This window comes from Oncorhynchus nerka, linkage group LG3 (genome assembly GCF_034236695.1).
Source record: "Oncorhynchus nerka isolate Pitt River linkage group LG3, Oner_Uvic_2.0, whole genome shotgun sequence".
In the NCBI taxonomy this organism is placed as follows: domain Eukaryota; kingdom Metazoa; phylum Chordata; class Actinopteri; order Salmoniformes; family Salmonidae; genus Oncorhynchus; species Oncorhynchus nerka.
In genome coordinates this window covers 58,092,772-58,109,557 of record NC_088398.1, presented here as the reverse complement: position 1 = coordinate 58,109,557, position 16,786 = coordinate 58,092,772, and the positions used below count along the sequence as shown (strand labels likewise).

Genomic DNA, 16,786 nt, shown 5'->3' with positions numbered 1-16,786 from the left:
CCGGCTCCAAGCAGCCCAGAGATTGTTGTACAGAGACTGTTCGAGCTGGGTTGAAACAGCCTACACATTGATGAGGAGAGCGGGCTGTTTTTTATTTTTTTTTATTTTTTTATTTCACCTTTATTTAACCAGGTAGGCTAGTTGAGAACAAGTTCTCATTTGCAACTGCGACCTGGCCAAGATAAAGCATAGCAGTGTGAACAGACAACACAGAGTTACACATGGAGTAAACAATTAACAAGTCAATAACACAGTAGAAAAAAAAAATGGGCAGTCTATATACAATGTGTGCAAAAGGCATGATGAGGTAGGCGAATAATACAATTTTGCAGATTAACACTGGGGTGATAAATGATCAGATGGTCATGTACAGGTAGAGATATTGGTGTGCAAAAGAGCAGAAAAGTAAATAAATAAATAAAAAAACAGTATAAAAACAGTATGGGAATGAGGTAGGTGAAAATGGGTGGGCTATTTACCAATAGACTATGTACAGCTGCAGCGATCGGTTAGCTGCTCGGATAGCTGATGTTTGAAGTTGGTGAGGAGATAAAAGTCTCCAACTTCAGCGATTTTTGCAGTTCGTTCCAGTCACAGGCAGCAGAGTACTGGAACGAAAGGCGGCCAAATGAGGTGTTGGCTTTAGGGATGATCAGTGAGATACACCTGCTGGAGCGTGTGCTACGGATGGGTGTTGCCATCGTGACCAGTGAACTGAGATAAGGCGGAGCTTTACCTAGCATGGACTTGTAGATGACCTGGAGCCAGTGGGTCTGGCGACGAATATGTAGCGAGGGCCAGCCGACTAGAGCATACAAGTCGCAGTGGTGGGTGGTATAAGGTGCTTTGGTGACAAAACGGATGGCACTATGATAGACTGCATCCAGTTTGCTGAGTAGAGTGTTGGAAGCCATTTTGTAGATGACATCGTCGAAATCGAGGATCGGTAGGATAGTCAGTTTTACTAGGGTAAGCTTGGCGGCGTGAGTGAAGGAGGCTTTGTTGCGGAATAGAAATCCGACTCTTGATTTGATTTTCGATTGGAGATGTTTGATGTGAGTCTGGAAGGAGAGTTTGCAGTCTAGCCAGACACCTAGGTACTTATAGATGTCCACATATTCAAGGTCGGAACCATCCAGGGTGGTGATGCTAGTCGGGCATGCGGGTGCAGGCAGCGATCGGTTGAAAAGCATGCATTTGGTTTTACTCGCGTTTAAGAGCAGTTGGAGACCACGGAAGGAGTGCTGTAATGGCATTGAAGCTCGTTTGGAGGTTAGATAGCACAGTGTCCAATGACGGGCCGAAAGTATATAGAATGGTGTCGTCTGCGTAGAGGTGGATCAGGGAATCGCCCGCAGCAAGAGCAACATCATTGATATATACAGAGAAAAGAGTCGGCCCGAGAATTGAACCCTGTGGCACCCCCATAGAGACTGCCAGAGGACCGGACAGCATGCCCTCCGATTTGACACACTGAACTCTGTCTGCAAAGTAATTGGTGAACCAGGCAAGGCAGTCATCCGAGAAACCGAGGCTATTGAGTCTGCCGATAAGAATATGGTGATTGACAGAGTCGAAAGCCTTGGCGAGGTCGATGAAGACGGCTGCACAGTACTGTCTTTTATCGATGGCGGTTATGATATCGTTTAGTACCTTGAGCGTGGCTGAGGTGCACCCGTGACCGGCTCGGAAACCAGATTGCACAGCGGAGAAGGTACGGTGGGATTCGAGATGGTCAGTGACCTGTTTGTTGACTTGGCTTTCGAAGACCTTAGATAGGCAGGGCAGGATGGATATAGGTCTATAGCAGTTTGGGTCCAGGGTGTCTCCCCTTTGAAGAGGGGATGACTGCGGCAGCTTTCAATCCTTGGGGATCTCAGACGATATGAAAGAGAGGTTGAACAGGCTGGTAATAGGGGTTGCGACAATGGCGGCAGATAGTTTCAGAAATAGAGGGTCCAGATTGTCAAGCCCAGCTGATTTGTACGGGTCTAGGTTTTGCAGCTCTTTCAGAACATCTGCTATCTGGATTTGGGTAAAGGAGAACCTGGAGAGGCTTGGGCGAGGAGCTGCGGGGGGCGGAGCTGTTGGCCGAGGTTGGAGTAGCCAGGCGGAAGGCATGGCCAGCCGTTGAGAAGTGCTTATTGAAGCTTTCGATAATCGTGGATTTATCGGTGGAGACCGTGTTACCTAGCCTCAGTGCAGTGGGCAGCTGGGAGGAGGTGCTCTTGTTCTCCATGGACTTCACAGTGTCCCAGAACTTTTTGGAGTTGGAGCTACAGGATGCAAACTTCTGCCTGAAGAAGCTGGCCTTAGCTTTCCTGACTGACTGCGTGTATTGGTTCCTGACTTCCCTGAACAGTTGCATATCACGGGGCTATTCGATGCTATTGCAGTCCGCCACAGGATGTTTTTGTGCTGGTCGAGGGCAGTCAGGTCTGGAGTGAACCAAGGGCTGTATCTGTTCTTGGTTCTGCATTTTTTGAACGGAGCATGCTTATCTAAAATGGTGAGGAAGTTACTTTTAAAGAATGACCAGGCATCCTCAACTGACGGGATGAGGTCAATGTCCTTCCAGGATACCCGGGCCAGGTCGATTAGAAAGGCCTGCTCACAGAAGTGTTTTAGGGAGCGTTTGACAGTGATGAGGGGTGGTCGTTTGACTGCGGCTCCGTGGCGGATACAGGCAATGAGGCAGTGATCGCTGAGATCCTGGTTGAAGACAGCGGAGGTGTATTTGGAGGGCCAGTTGGTCAGGATGACGTCTATGAGGGTGCCCTTGTTTACAGAGTTAGGGTTGTACCTGGTGGGTTCCTTGATGATTTGAGTGAGATTGAGGGCATCTAGCTTACATTGTAGGACTGCCGGGGTGTTAAGCATATCCCAGTTTAGGTCACCTAACAGAACAAACTCTGAAGCTAGATGGGGGGCGATCAATTCACAAATGGTGTCCAGGGCACAGCTGGGAGCTGAGGGTGGCCGGTAGCAGGCGGCAACAGTGAGAGACTTATTTCTGGAGAGGGTAATTTTCAAAATTAGTAGTTCGAACTGTTTGGGTATGGACCTGGAAAGTATGACATTACTTTGCAGGCTATCTCTGCAGTAGACTGCAACTCCGCCCCCTTTGGTAGTTCTATCTTGACGGAAGATGTTATAGTTGGTTTTGGAAATCTCTGAATTTTTGGTGGCCTTCCTGAGCCAGGATTCAGACACGGCAAGGACATCAGGGTTAGCAGAGTGTGCTAAAGCAGTGAGTAAAACAAACTTAGGGAGGAGGCTTCTGATGTTGACATGCATAAAACCAAGGCTTTTTCGATCACAGAAGTCAACAAATGAGGGTACCTGGGGACATGCAGGGCCTGGGTTTACCTCCACATCACCCGCGGAACAGAGAAGGAGTAGTATGAGGGTGCGGCTAAAGGCTATCAAAACTGGTCGCCTAGAGCGTTGGGGGCAGAGGATAAGAGGAGCAGGTTTCTGGGCATGGTAGAATATATTCAGGGCATAATGCGCAGACAGGGGTATGGTGGGGTGCGGGTACAGCGGAGGTAAGCCCAGGCACTGGGTGATGATGAGACAGGTTGTATCTCTGGACATGCTGGTTGTAATGGGTGAGGTCACCGCATGTGTGGGAGGTGGGACAAAGGAGGTAACAGGGGTATGCAGAGTGGGTCTAGGGGCTCCATTGTGAACTAAAACAATTATAACTAACCTGAACAACAGTATACAAGGCATATTGACATCTGAGAGAGACATACAGCGAGGCATACAGTAATCACAGGTGTTGAATTTGGAAAGCTAGCTAAAAACAGTAGGCGAGGCTAATCCGCTAGCACAACAAACAGCAGGTAAAATGGCGTTGACTAGGCAACGGGGCCGACAGGTAAGACAAACAAGCAGAAAGGAGTACCGTGATTAATGGACAGTCCAGCGTGCGTCAGCTATGTAGCCAAGAGATCAGTGTCCAGGGGGCAGCGGTGGATGGGCAGGGGGCTGGGCTGGCGAGTGTTATCCAGGTTTTTTTAAACTAACAATGACTAACTAGCTTGTAGCTAGTTAGCTGGTTAGCGTCTGGAGGTTCTTGAGTGTGTCATAAAAATAAAAATAAGAGTAAAAGTAATAGCGATTCCGTATCACATTGGGTGAGGCAGGTTTCCGGAAGGTATAAACAAATTAAAAATCAAAAAGAGATAGAAAGTAAATGGGGTCAGAGAGTGATTGGGACGCGGTGGTTCAGACGGTTAGCAGGCCTGTGCTAACAAGCTAACAGTTCGTAGGCCCGAGCTAGACAAGGTAGCAGTTAGCGGACCGGAGCTTGACAAGCTAGCCGTTAGCAGGCCGAATTAGCAAGCAGGGAGATAGCGAGGGCTAGAGAGTTAACCTTTGGGGGACGTCGCGATGGGGTGAGTCTGTTTATTCCTCTTCATGCGGTGAGCTGGAGATACAGCGATTCAGAAAGCTCGCGGGCCTTGGCCAGCAGATGGATCTTTGGCGATGTCGCAGCGGAAAAGCCTGTTGAAACCCCTCGGACGATTATGTCGGCGGACCAGTCTGATGGATCGGCGGGGCTCCGTGTCGGCAGTAGAGGGTCAATAGAGGGTCCAGGCCAATTGGCAAATTAGGTATTTTTGGACCTCTTCGGCTAGTCGGGAGATGGGCTTAGCTCGAGGCTAGCTCCAGGCTAACTGGTGCTTGCTCTGGGACAGAGACGTTAGCCAGGAGTAGCCACTCGGATTGCAGCTAGCTATTTACGATGATCCGGTATAAAGGTTCAGAGCTTGCGGTAGGAATCCGGAGATGTGGTAGAGAAAAGCAGTCTGATATGCTTTGGGTAGATGTCGCTGGTGTCCTAGTTAGCGTTGAAGACCGCTAGCAGTGGCTAGCTAGTAGCTAGTTAGCGGCTAGCTTCTGATGAGGGTTCCGATTCTAAAGTATAGAAAAAGCAGATCCGTACCACATTGGGTGATGCGGGTTGCAGGAGAGTATATTCAGCCTGTAGTTGGAAAGTGAGATTAAAATATGTACGAAATATATACAGAAAAAAAAAACGAGGAAAAACTATATTTACACTATACAGGACGGGACAAGACAAAACACACGTCCGACTGCTACGCCATCTTGGATCAACAAGATGTTTGGGCTTAGACAAGCATCTTTTCCTCTTAAAGCTGGAGGGGGGTGATTTGCCTGGCCTGACTCCATTTTATGAGTCTGTTATGCAGGCTTGGAGAGTCCTTGTCAAGTCCCGTAAGGCCTGCACGCCACCAGGGATGTGGCTTTTTGAAGAGCCTCTTTTTCACAACACTGCCATCCAGTCCCGTGTTCTGGGTTCAGCTAGCCTACGTTCATGCCTGTTAGGCGTGGGGTGTACCAAGCTGGGTCATCTGATGCGGAGCAGGAGCAGATCGTTGGAGGAGCTGGGAGAAAGAGCGGGGATCCGATCATCTCGCCTACTGAGGAAGGTCGTCGATGAGGTCTGCGACTCGTTGCCAGTGCTTCATCTGCAGTATGTGACTGACACTTCCAATTCTGATCGGTGGAAGGATGTTCTGGATTATGTGTTCCCTGCACTGATTGTTAGTGCTGCGATAGGGGCATTTGAAGAGGACGTGGGGATGCTGCTTTCCTTCGATACCCCGGAGCTGGGGGAGTTCAAGGAGGTGAGAAAGAAGACCATGTACAGAATATGTGTAAAGGTGTCCCATGCCTCTTCCATGGAAGGGGTAAAATCAACGAGGTGGGCGGATGTGCTTGGTCCAGGTGCCTCTCCAAAATGCTGTTGGCGATCATTATATAAACTGCCTATTGATAAGAGGACAGCTGACCTCCAATGGAGGATAATACATGGAGCTATAGCCACTAACATGCATCTGGTACACCTGGATCCTACTGTTGGGGAGGGGTGTCCATTCTGCATCTGGTACACCTGGACCCTACTGTTGGGGAGGGGTGTCCATTCTGTGTCTGGTACACCTGGATCCTACTGTTGGGGAGGGGTGTCCATTCTGTGTCTGGTACACCTGGACCCTACTGTTGGGGAGGGGTGTCCATTCTGCATCTGGTACACCTGGACCCTACTGTTGGGGAGGGGTGTCCATTCTGTGCTGAGTCTGAATCTCTGGCACATCTGTTTTTACTGTGTCCCAGGTTGGTTGGGATGATTGAACTGATCACTGATTGGTTCTCAACGTTGGGAGAGGTTTTCTCTTCCCAACTGTATATATTTGGGCCAAAGTACAGGTTTAGTCAAAAGTTTGTAGTTGTGTTGCTTAATTTTGTGTTAGGGGCAGCAAAATTTGCGATATGGAAGACCCGAAAGAACAGTATTCGGGGACAGGGGTCTGTGGATGTGGTGGGAATGCTGGAGGGAATGTTGGCAGCGAGACTAAGGGTTGAGTTTGCCTATTATAAACTTGTCAACAATATCGATCTGTTTTTGTGTATATGGGGTATTCAGAGGCTGTTGTGTTTAGTTACTGTGGAGGAGGAATTGGAGTTGTGTTTTTAATTGATGTGTAACTGTGGTTTTGTATGAGTATTTATTGTGTGGTGGGCCCCCAGACCCAATAAAGAGTATTTAAAACTCAAAACTCTCTCTCAACACAAGTTAAAGCTGGCACATGCTTCATAATGACTGGACTGGTCATACAGTTCCATGGTTAGTGATTTTTGATGCATCAATATATTTCATGCATAAAGGCTCTCCAACCCTGTTTTTATGATTCATACATACTTTCCTAACTCTAAAATGTGCCTAAATAATCTACAAAATCAGATAATTTTTTTAATCTACCAGATGGTACTGAAACAGAGACGAGTATCCATGTATTTAGATGGCTTTCTTTCAGTGAAACTTTCAGTATTCTGATTAAAGGTACATGTACTGAAAACCTTATTGAAAATCTGTTGGTCAGCAAGTTGGCGGGTTTTCAGCGGTTGAAATAAATGTATTCAGCCTGCAAAGTCCGTTATGCACCATCATAAGGTACGTCTGAGTACTAACTGCTGAGAAGTGCGTAGGAAAGGTGTCAATTCTGAATTGGGTCTTAGGGGAATTCTTCAAGCATAGTCATTCTTACAAAACATGGTGCCAAATCTCTGTTATTACCTCTAACACTTTGCTCTACAACCCAGATCCTTCCAGTTACAAACATGGTGAATGAGCAACACTGTCTGGTGCTATTCTGAAACACAAAGCAGGAAGTGGTTTCTGAGGTGGCTGTCTCTCTGCAGTGACAGAGTATTTAGTGCAGAGAGAGAAAAATAAGCATTGTATGTGGTGTATTATAGTAGAGCTTAAAGTTATGCTGAGAGCATCATGCCAGCCCAGATCAACACGATACAGTACAAGCACACACTAGTCAACAAACACAACACAGTTTCATGCTTTTAAGCAAACATTAACCCGTTTTAAAAAGCCCTGGGAGAGTAATACATTCATGATTATGTTTTGTCATACAACCACTACTACAAGGTAAACCAACACACAATCAAATCACACCATTACATTTACATTTTAGCTAACGCTCTTATCCAGAGCGACTTACAGGAGCAATTAAGACGAAGTGCCTTGCTCAAGGGCACACCGGCAGATTTCCGCCTTGCCGGCTCCAGGATTCAAATCAGCAACCTTTTGGTTACTGTCCCAACGCTTTTAACCACTAGGCAACCAGGACATTGAAAACTAGGATAGCAGTGCTTCTATAATATATGTCCCAGGGGAGGACTGAGGAGGTGGGATCTGCGGAGGAGCGGAGGAGACCAACTGAGAGATGAATCATCCCTGACGAGGTATTGCCTTTGTGTGTGTGTGTTTGTGTGTGTGTGTGTGTGCGTGCATGTGTGTAGCTGGGCTACAAAGCTGCTCTTTCTCTCTCTCTCTGGCAAGACCTGTTGCTAAGGGATATGCCAAGACATTTAATTGTGGATTATGACAAGGCAGACAGTCATGAAAGAGAGCAGCCCTATTAATCTCCTCTGACTATGATACAACGAGAGAGAGAGAGAAACAGTGATACTACAAAGTGGAGAGACGCAGCACTTCAAAACACTGTTCTGTTTGAGGCCTGACATGGATGTTTACACAAATGAAACGCTTCCAGTGGTGTTGTGTTTATAAAGTCCTAATTAAACTCTGATTTCAACAAAGAAGGTGGAGGACAACCCACAATGTATCCTGTAACAGCTCTTCTCTCCTCTCCACCATCTATGAAGATGTACATTTATGTTAGGAGGAACATTTCTACTTGTTACAACTCGCATGAAAACATTTTAAAATCAGTAAGCAGGCTGTGACATTTCTGTTTCTGACAGATGCCAAGTCCTTTTTCAAACCTGGCCCTGCTCTTCATCCAAAATAGACACAATAACATGAACAGAAAAGTTTACACAGAGTACTGTATCTGTTGTGAATGAGATGCTTTTCTGTAAGACAAGGTCATTTCTGACTCATGAGATCTTGCTAGAATAACATGTCTCATGCACTCTCATGCACAGAGAAGATACAGCTCATGAACACAGGGAGAGGGGGTGAGTTTCCAAACCAGTGTTTGCAAACAACAGGAATGACAGATAAACAGAAGCTCTGTTTGTTGGGCACAGCACAGAGCGCATGTCATACAAGACAAACCACTGCTGATTAAAATACAAACAACCCCACCACCACATCCCAAGTCTATTGACGGGTACACTGTGATGAGACAGACGCGGCCCACAGGCCTGCATCCCTACTGGGGGTCTGTGATTAGAGTCAGCTAGCTCAGCATCTCCTGGGCCAGGGGCAGAGAGGGAGGAGGCTGTGTCCCAAATGGGCCCAGGTCAAAAGTTGTGCACTACATAGGGAATAAGGTGCTATTTGGGACGCATGAGAAGAGAAATGCTAATCTAGGAAACGGGCAGGCTTTGCTGACAAAAACAAGTGCCTGATGTGGAGAGCTGCTTGTTGACAGGCCACTTTGATGACAGGATGAGGACTCTTTTGTCTGGTTCAAAGGGACCGAGGCAGTAAAAAAAACGTTAACCAAATTGGACTGGCGCGTTGTGTAGCTGGTCTTCCCTTTGTGCGTGTATGTGTATGTGTGTGTGTGTGTGTGTGTGTGTGTGTGTCTAGTAGAAGGGCAGGTGGCTTAAGGGTCTGTAGGGTCTGGTGTCTTATGTTCTGGAGATGTAGTGAGACGAGACTCCCTCCAGAACCCTTGGCTTCCTATTCTCTCCACTACCCGGCCTGCGGCTAGCGTGAAAGTAAGTGGTGTGGCTTTGTGCTCTGTGTTACAGCGATGAGCTAGTGACCGGAGACTAGGTCTGTGACCGGAGACTAGGTCTGTGTCCCAAATGGCACCCTATTCCCTATGTAGTGCACTACTTTTATATTCCCTATATAGTGCACTACTTTCAATCAAAGCACTGTGGGGCCTCGTCAAAAGTAGTGCATTATATAGGAAATAGGGAGCCATTTGGGACTCAAAGCAGGTGGATTCGTCAGGCAGACATAGCGTGCACTCTCTGACAGCCTGAGCCTTATCAGAGCACAGCAACACAGTCAGTAGAAGTATAAAGCAGATCTGAGCCCATACTCATAAAGCGTCTCAGAGTATGAATGCTGATCTAGGATCAGGTCCTCCATGTCTATTTAATCATATTTATTATGATCTGAAAGACAAAACTAATCCTGGATCAGCCCTCCTACTCTGAGATGCTGTGTGAATACGGACCATGATTACAGAAGAAAAATACCAGTGAGTGAAACATTCTACCACAAATCAACAACAGAACATTACCAAGTGCAGTGTGGCCTGACCTCTAAACCCAAACTAATAGGCTAACAAGGTTGGGCTTCCATGGAAGCAGCCGAGAGGGGGGAGAGTGATTATAAAAGGAACACAATGTTTTGCCTTGATAGTCCCTTTAACAGTCCCTTTAAATGAAAATGAGACACGCCACAAGGTGAAGGTGGGAAAATCAGCTGTGATCAAAGTGATGAGCGTTTTATCCTTCCTATCCCTCACATAGTGGCATTGTGACATGAAGGGGCACTGTGGTGGTGGTGGTGTGTGTGTGTGTGTGTGTGTGTGTGTGTGTGTGTGTGTGCGCGCGTGCGTGCGGTCCAGGCCAAACAGCCGCACGCACGCACGCACGCACACACACACACACACACACACACACACACACACACACACACACACACTTCTATTCCGTGTTTTATCAGAGTAATGGGCTCTGAGCAGAGGAGGGGGGAGGGAATCATACTGGGACAGCCAGCTCACTCAGGAGACCCTGTAAAGGGGGTAGGGAGGGAGGAGGGAGAGGAGCAGCCAGGAACAGCCAGCTAAAAGCCTACTCCTGAGACACTGGATTCAGACAGAGCAAGGGGCCAGCAGCCTAGCAAATTACATTAGGGATATACTCCCTTGAGATTAAAGGCCTGGGGAGCACAAGCATGATAGAGATAAAGAATCATTATCTATATTTACCATGTCTGGGGGAACTAATGCAGGACCGGCTTCACATACCATCCAAGGCAATTGTAAGAATATATCTTTAAGAAAGACCCAGGCTTTCATATCACATTCCCCAAACAGCAATCAGGATTCACTCATTTATATTATGCAGGTTAGATAATCTCTTTTTGTACGCCTTTAAAACAGGATGTCATCCAGTAACACTAACAAGAAAGATAGAGGTTGGTGAGCTACTGCAAGTGACTGACCCAGGCTAGGTCCTCATACCACACCCTTCCCCTGAAGTGTGCAGTTGCACACTCTCTCCCCATCATCGATTTAAAAGCATAGGATTGGTCTAAGTATTGGCTGGAAGGAGTTTCCACCATTTGTAAGTCAATGAGAGGAAGTGTGTAAGTGCCCACTTTAGAAGACATGTGGATAATAGGGATCCAGCTTGTAGTCCTGTCCAGTGTCCAGTCACAGTCAGGCTCAGACTACAGGACATTCGCCAGAAGGTCAGACTGTAATCTAAAACACCCTCGTTCCCCTGTGGGACAAGCTAAGTGTAATTCATTCACAAACAATTCATTAGAGGCAAAGCAAGGCCTCACACAGGTGACGCTAATATGTTGAATGAATCACTCAGAACAGAGGCAACAAACACAACATTACACACTTCAATAACTCATCAAGTGTGTGATAATTAATGGGGGAGGTGGAGAAATGTCCTATAGAGAGGTGTGGGAAGGGCAGAGGGCGGTTTAATGGGGCACAGGGGCAAACAGGGTGTGTGTGTGTTTCTGCTGGGTCATTTTGTGCCACAGCAAACCCCAGTGGGACTCTGATTGCAGCCAGCCAGCCAGGGCAGGTCCAGCCAGATAAATACTATTACTGTCATCTCAGGAGTAAATGTGTGTTTGAAAGGCAGCCAGCACAGAGAATGTAGAAAGACTACAGAGAGGAAGGAAGAACCGGGACTGGAGTAGACAGCAGTTTTACCCCTCGGAAGGGACTGGAGTAGACAGCAGTTTTACCCCTCGGAAGGGACTGGAGTAGACAGCAGTTTTACCCCTCGGAAGGGACTGGAGTAGACAGCAGTTTTACCCCTCGGAAGGGACTGGAGTGGACAGCAGTTTTACCCCTCGGAAGGGACTGGAGTTTTACCCCTCGGAAGGGACTGGAGTGGACAGCAGTTTTACCCCTCGGAAGGGACTGGAGTGGACAGCAGTTTTACATTAGGAAGGGACTGGAGTGGACAGCAGTTTTACCTTAAGAAGGGAGTGGACAGTAGTTTTACCTTAAGAAGGGAGTGGACAGCAGTTTAACCTTAAGAAGGGAGTGGACAGCAGTTTAACCTTAAGAAGGGAGTGGACAGCAGTTTTACCTTAAGAAGGGAGTGGACAGCAGTTTTACCTTAAGAAGGGAGTGGGCAGCAGTTTTACCTTAAGAAGGGAGTGGGCAGCAGTTTTACCTTAAGAAGGGAGTGGACAGCAGTTTTACCTTAAGAAGGGAGTGGGCAGCAGTTTACCTTAAGAAGGGAGTGGACAGCAGTTTACCTTAAGAAGGGAGTGGACAGCAGTTTTACCTTAAGAAGGGAGTGGACAGCAGTTTACCTTAAGAAGGGAGTGGACAGTAGTTTACCTTAAGAAGGGAGTGGACAGCAGTTTTACCTTAAGAAGGGAGTGGGCAGCAGTTTACCTTAAGAAGGGAGTGGACAGTAGTTTACCTTAAGAAGGGAGTGGACAGCAGTTTTACCTTAAGAAGGGAGTGGGCAGCAGTTTTACCTTAAGAAGGGAGTGGACAGTAGTTTACCTTAAGAAGGGAGTGGACAGCAGTTTTACCTTAAGAAGGGAGTGGACAGCAGTTTTACCTTAAGAAGGGAGTGGGCAGCAGTTTTACCTTAAGAAGGGAGTGGACAGCAGTTTTACCTTAAGAAGGGAGTGGACAGCAGTTTACCTTAAGAAGGGAGTGGACAGCAGTTTTACCTTAAGAAGGGAGTGGACAGCACTTTTACCTTAAGAAGTGGTGGTACTGACAGATAATAATAACTAACAACACATGCCACAGCTTCTATTGAAATATGACTATACGATCCCTGAGGGGATTGAACACATAAAGCCACACAAAGCATGGCAGGTATAGAGTGCAGGTTGACATTTATTGTCATGAGTCTTGTCCTGGGGGCAGAACTCTTAGATAGGCCAACTGCAAAGTCAAAATTGCCTATATTGTAAAAATTCCTGAAAACTAAAATGTGCCTTTTTTTCTACATTTAAGTTCGGGTCAGGCATTAGGGTTAGCAGTGTGGCTAAGGTTAGGGTTAGGTTTAAAATCAGATTTGAGGAATTTGTCTGTGCTTCCAGAACAAGAAAAATGCTAACCTGCGTGCTATGGCAGGACAGAACAACCTTTTCGCTGTCCTGGGGGTGAGGGGGTGAGGGAGACAGGGGGGAGTGAAACGGGGAGGGGGGATTGAAGGGGGTGACTCTTTGGCCTATGTGTACGTGGCAGTGGGGACTGTCTTACACTGTGTGACCCCACAGTAATGCAGGGTAGAATGTCCAAGACGCCTACCACAGCTGACACAGACCAGGCAGTAACTGACGGACTGCCAGCAGCAGGCGATAACCAACTAACTCTGGTTCATATCAGATCTGTGCATCAAACCTTAATGACACGTTCCAGCCTAAAGGGTTCCAAAAGGGTTCTTCAGCTGTCCCCATAGGAGAACCCTTCTTGGTTTAAGGTAGAACCATTTTGGGTTCCAAGTAGAACCCTCTTTGGAAAGGGTTCTTTCTACATGGATCCCAAAAGGGTTCTACCTGGAACCAAAAAGGTTCTAAGGGTTCTCCTATGGGGACAGCCAAAGATAGCACCTTTTCTTCTAAGAGTGTAGAGCTTTCTTTAAACGTTTATTCAGGGTAGATCAGATTGGGTGAACAGGGCAGAGAAATCAGCATTATATTTCTTCATAGCCCATTCTACATGCACTGCTTGCTTTAAGTGTAATAATACAGCTGAGGGGTACAGTGTGTGTAGAGTTTCTCTGGTTGAGCCTGTTCTATAGTGATACACACTAACATTGCTTCTTTCCTGATCTGTTTCTGAACTAGACTATATGCAGAGAGGAATCACCAATTACTGAACTAATCTAACAATTATATACAAATGAGATTGTTTGAATAAATGAATGGAACACAGATAAATAAGATGGAGAAGGTCTTTTCATAATTTGTCTAAATTATTCTTCAACAGTATCCCTCTAGAAACCAGATAATGAAAAGGATGAATTCCAGACGCTGTCTTCTAACAGGGGTAGAGGTAGGGGCGGCCAGACGGTGAAATGTATCCTGCCATGCAGAATAAACTATCAATCCACAATGCAAGCTAACAAGAAGAACGGCTCCAATGTATACACAATTGTATCTTGTATCTAACTATTTTCAATGATTATGTATCCTTATATACATAATACATATATAACAAGGGAAGTCACATTGAGATTGACATGTCTTTTTCAAGTGAGCCCTGACTGGATATGCAGTGCAGATGCAGAAGTCCTCTGCTACAATATGTTCACTCTCACTAGAAATTCCATGGCTATTAGCACTTTGTCCTTTCAAAGAAGAAGTGAGCAGAGTGCACGTTGTAAACCAATACCAGGAAGACCGGCACGGGGAAAGAATTGCATGTCAAGGTACATTACAAACAGAGCAGACTAGACTATACAGTTGATGTGCTTTATAGTAGCTTTATTTTGTTTAGTCATGTCGTCATTTAGATGTTTTTCCTTTTCTAAAGGAGTAAACATCCCCATATATGTCCTTTGCTCATAAACACGTGTGTTCATGTCTGGTCAGACAGGTCTGCATGGTGGCGTTGGTGTTTCATCAATAGCAGTGCTTCTCTGCATTACTATCCAATAGCCTCGGCATAAACATTAAAACCATCATCGATCAGGTTACTGAATATGAATAGACTAGAATAGGTTCCTAGAGGGAACATCGCTACACTGGGTGGACCAGCAACACAGAGCTAATGTTTTAATTCATCTGTTTAAGAATGGCATTCAGGTCCATTAAGTCTGTAATTCTTAGCATCAAATTGCAGGAGAGCTTGCCCTTGGATTAGTGTAGTAGTGTGTGTGTGTGTGTGTGTGTGTGTGTGTGTGTGTGTGTGTGTGTGTGTGTGTGTGTGTGTGTGTGTGTGTGTGTGTGTGTGTGTGTGTGTGTGTGTGTGTGTGTGTGTGTGTGTGTGTGTCAATTTGGAGTACACAAGGGCCTAAGGTGAAAGAACAAGGAAAATATTTGATAGTTGATACTGCAACCAAAACCAACAGCAATGAACTAGGCTATCTAAACCAACTGAAATTAGAGTCGAGTTGTGGGCCAAGGCACTATCAAGGCAGTGAGCCGAAATGTGACGCATTAGCATCAAACCACTGTAATGTCCCAGGCAGCCTCCAGGTAAATGCACTGGCCACTGGGGATGTGTGTCCCAGGCAGCCTCCAGGTAAATGTGTGCACTGTATAGGGAACAGCGTGCTATTTGGAACACAACCAGAGACTGACTGTCCAATTGACTGAAAGGTGATTCATGAGCCACGCATGCACACACCATGACAGCAGTGCTGATCAAGGATCAGGTCGCCCTTGTCCTTTTAATCATATTTGTTATCATCTAAAAGGAAAAACTGATCCTATATCAGCACTCCTACTCAAAGTGCACAGCACAGAGTGAAGGATAAGACCGAGAAAGGTCCTGCATTGTCAATTACCATTATCAAAGGTTGTCTCGGGAATGCCCTAGTTATGCGAGGGTAGGATATCGATCCCGTTTCAATTCAGAAGACACACGGTGTGGGCTGGAGCTCACCACTACAGCATCAACACAACAGGCAGAGGAGGAGCACATATTCACCCACAACATGCTGATCTGTGGTCCATGATCCACGACCACATGTTCACAGGGACACAGTGATCCAATCTACATCTCAGTGAGGCAGTCTTGCATGTCGAAGGCTAACTTAACCTATGCATACATGCAACATCAGCATCTTAGAAAACAGGGGTGTATTCACTAGGAACCAAACAGAACCAAATGGAAGCAAACGGAACGATATAGGGAGGCACCTACCTGAATTTTTCCAATAGAAACTCTTGTTTCGTTTTACGTTTGGAGTAAATCGTTTCCGTTGCGAAATGTTTTGGGCTAATTACACCCCAGAATGTTTGTCCAAAGACGTTTCTTATAAATGTCTCTTGACTAAAGGTAGCAGCCTCTACATCAACCCCTATGACACCACAGTAACTGATTCTATTCTAAAACCACAAACCTGGAGTCAAAGGAATTCATGTCGGAGGTTAGTGTTAAGTTGAGTTTATTAGGATCCACATTTGCTGTCACACATGCAGCAGCTACTCTTACTGGGGTCCACTTAAACATAAAATACATGACAGTGAAATATTGGTGTAACGTGAATCATCTCTATATAAGAGAGCGGCTTTCAAAGAGGCAGTGGGCACAGTGAGGTTTGTTTAGCAGGAAATAATTAATGGTTGCAGCCCAATAGAGGGGTGAAGGGGCTAGTCTGAAGAATGCCAGTACCCCCCTTTAAGTCCTGGGTCTAGAGAGTAGAACAAAGACCATATGTCATAGTGCTGCTTCATGAATATGTTCTAGAAGGATATTCCCGGGCTGGGGTCAAAGTCATTAGAGCTAATACACTTAATGACAGCATGAAACCCAGTTTCAGAGGCATAACTCAAACTCTGTCTGTAATTTCTCCTTGGTTGAAGACATTTAAAATGCAACAACAACAAAAATGATGAAAATACAACTGTCGGTATCGTTGCAATAGTGGTTTGGATAAAGAACATTTACACACCCCAGTAAGCAAAGTACTGTAAGTTTATCAAATCGCATGACTGGAATTGAATTTCAGAAGACTCAAAAGGGCATTCAAGAATCTAAACAGACAATTTTTTCACCCTCAAAAAGACTTTTAACAGCAAACAGTAAGACGTGTTTAACAGCTAAAAAGTATGAAGCAAAATTACTCAGCGGTCATCCAAAAACATAAAATCATACATTCTCTAATTAAACTGAATCTCTCTAATTAAACTGAATCTGCAGCATCCCATCTGCTTTTCAAAAACATATCCATGTCAACTCTGTTATAGACACATAACTATGTCAACTCCGTTATAAACACATACTGTATCTATGCCAACTCTGTTATAAACACATAACTGTCAACTCTGTCATAAACGCGTATTTGTGTCAACTCCGTTATAAAGGCATTTCTATGTCAACCTCGTTACAACAGATGGAATCTAAATGGACAG

The 16,786-nt window shown here is 45.8% G+C and overlaps 1 protein-coding gene across 1 annotated transcript in view; it reads right to left on the bottom strand.

Annotated features, from left to right (window-relative positions):
- Positions 1–16,786, bottom strand: part of LOC115111411 (ubiquitin-conjugating enzyme E2 E3-like) — a 47,199-nt gene that overhangs the window by 26,378 nt on the left and 4,035 nt on the right. The window lies entirely within an intron of this gene.